At 44.1% G+C, this 2,626-nt stretch overlaps 1 pseudogene; it reads right to left on the minus strand.

Annotated features, from left to right (window-relative positions):
* Window positions 1-260: 260 nt before the first annotated feature.
* LOC149122238 (terminal nucleotidyltransferase 5B pseudogene) lies at window positions 261-2,134 on the minus strand (annotated as a pseudogene).
* Between the last annotated feature and the right edge of the window lie 492 nt (window positions 2,135-2,626).

Raw genomic sequence — 2,626 nt, forward strand, 5'->3', positions numbered from 1 at the left:
CTAGAGCCCTAGAACACCTGACTACCCTGCTGCCTCAGTTACTTTCTCCTCTTTTTCATTTCCTAAAGCTAGGATTCCTGGGTGGTTTTCTCATAAGAAAGAATTACCTTTTTAGCAAATGACTGAAAGATTTTAAGTATAAGGTATCTTTGTTTTTATTCCCAAATGTTCAGTCATTTTAATATCATTTGCCTCTAAATCAACACTATTAAACATAGTTTAAGAGGATTTTTTTCTTGTAGGCTTTATTAGAATAATTCATTGTTCCCTAAAGACACCAATCCACATATATTGCAATTGCTGCAAATCACATAGTTATCATCTTTCCCAGGCTTTTTTTTTTCCTGCTGAAAGCTTGTTTTGCACAATCAAAATTTAGCAACATCATTAAATGTATTGCCTGATGCACCTGTTTGGACTCTGGGTATCATCTTTTTCTCCAACACATTTTTATTCAAGATGTGCTAAATTTCTCAGAGGCTGTCTGAGGACTTTGAGACATCTGTATCCAGCAGTTTGCTTAAACCAACAGAAAGTATTGCAGCAAAAAAAAAAAAAATCAAACTTTGAAACATCAAGTTTACCATTCCTTTTCAAGTATCCTAGACTGATGGAACTTGTCATCCCTGATACAATCACCACGAATGCTCACTGCTTGAGTAACTATTAAAGCAAAATTGACAGTGCTATGATGAAAACCACCACCAAGAGTGCTGTGAGGACCATAAGGGGAAAGGAAAGCAGGGAATGTTATAAAACTTCTGATCGGAATGGGATGACTAAGAGGAAAACAGTTCAAATACCAGAAATAGTATTAGTCAATGTAACTTATGCATGCAAGCAACAGTGTTAACAAAGAAAGAAGCAAACAGAAGAGGATCTAAGGTCAAGCTTTTACAGTCTCAGGATGTAATTCAGTTCAAGGATTGCAATTTTCTAAAAATTTCCTTTGTCACATGTGAATGTTTAGTGGTCACTTCATTCACTCTCTGCAATGAGTTATTAAATAGATTTGAAGAACTCACATGCAACCAAACAGGGCAGAAATAATGGAGTCAGCACTGGGAAGAAAGTCTGGCTAACGAATGGAAATCTTTTTTCTAATCTTGATGAATATCTCATATGAGCCAATTTTTGGTTTCTCAGTCTCACATCAACTTTCCTGAATCAGATTAAAAAAAAAAAAAAAACAACTAGGGCTTCGGCGAAGTCTCCGTACAGGCTCTCGCCCGTCACCGTCGGGTGGAAGGCCTCGGACATGGGCGTGGACGAGCACTGGCCCAAGAGCAGCAGCGAGTCCAGGACGATCTGGAAGGAGTCCACGCTGAACTCGAACTGGCGCCTCACGGAGTCCACGAACTTGAGTTCCACGTTCTTGCCGCTCTTGTTGGACAGCGAGATGAGGCTCCAGCGGTCTGTGTCCGTGCACACCTTGACCAGCTTCTGCACATAAGCCTCCTTGAGGGTCACGGGCGTGATCTTGGCCCGGCTCACGCCAGCGGGCAGGAAGTCCAGCAGACAGGCCAGCACCACGGCCTCGCTGCGCAGGTCCACCCGGAACACCAGGTCCAGGTCCTTGTAACCCAGGCCGCTCTCAGGGTGCAGGACGTGGCTGGCAGCGGAGCCGTGGAGTCGCACACTGTGCACTCGAAGTCCCTGCTCCTCCAGGCTGCTGCGGACCACCTGTGGGAGCAGAGGCAGGAGGACAGGTGTCAGGAGCCTGGGTCCCTGGGAGCGCTCTGGGACTTCCATGGAAGGCTCAGGGCACCACCCATCAGTGCTGAGCCCTTGCCAACTGTTGTAACTTTGGAAACCTGTAACCATCTAAGCTTCCATCTCCTAATCTGCAGAGCAGAGGAGTGACTCAGAACAGCAGCAGTAAGAGCAAACCTGCACCGGATTTGCCGGGTGTCAGGTCCTGATCTACCCACTTTCCGTGAGGCTGCTTGGGAGGGTTCCGGGAAACAGGAAATCAAAAGAAACATTTGTTTTGTTGCAAAGAATTTTGAAATCCATGTGTAGTTTTTTCATAGCATGTATTTCCATGAACTTTTAAAGTGCTCTTACACATTAAAATAGAAACTTGAGGCAGGTGTCATGGCACAGTGGATTAAACCTGTGCTTGTGACACCCGCATCCCTGCAAAAAAAAAAAAAAAAAAAAAAAAAAAACTGTGTTGGAGTTCAGAGAAGCAGTTCAGAAAAATAAACACTCAAGATCATGACCAGTAAGAGACAAGATGGCTTGAATGTTAACAGTAAGAGCACCTGGGAAACCTCCAATTGTGCCTACATAGCTTCTGCAATAGATTGAGTACTGTATCCATAGCCTTTGCAATATGGCATTGAAGTTCCTTCCATCTAGAAGAAAACATTATTACACACCTCTTGAATCTGAGCTGGTCTCTGACTTACCTGTCATAAGAATCTGGTAGCATCACTTGTTGTGAAGCCTACGACGTGAGAGATCTTGAATAATTCTACCTGCTCAATCCATGGGAATCTGCTGTATGAAATAATCCCAGTCTAATCTGGCCAGAGAGGTGAAGGAGGCCAGCCTAGACTAACCAGACTCCAGCTGATCAACCAGATGACTACCAGTACATGGGAGAGCCCAACTAAGGTGA

This window comes from Oryctolagus cuniculus, chromosome 14 (genome assembly GCF_051225735.1).
Source record: "Oryctolagus cuniculus isolate XC-2025 breed Fujian yellow rabbit chromosome 14, ASM5122573v1, whole genome shotgun sequence".
NCBI lineage: Eukaryota > Metazoa > Chordata > Mammalia > Lagomorpha > Leporidae > Oryctolagus > Oryctolagus cuniculus.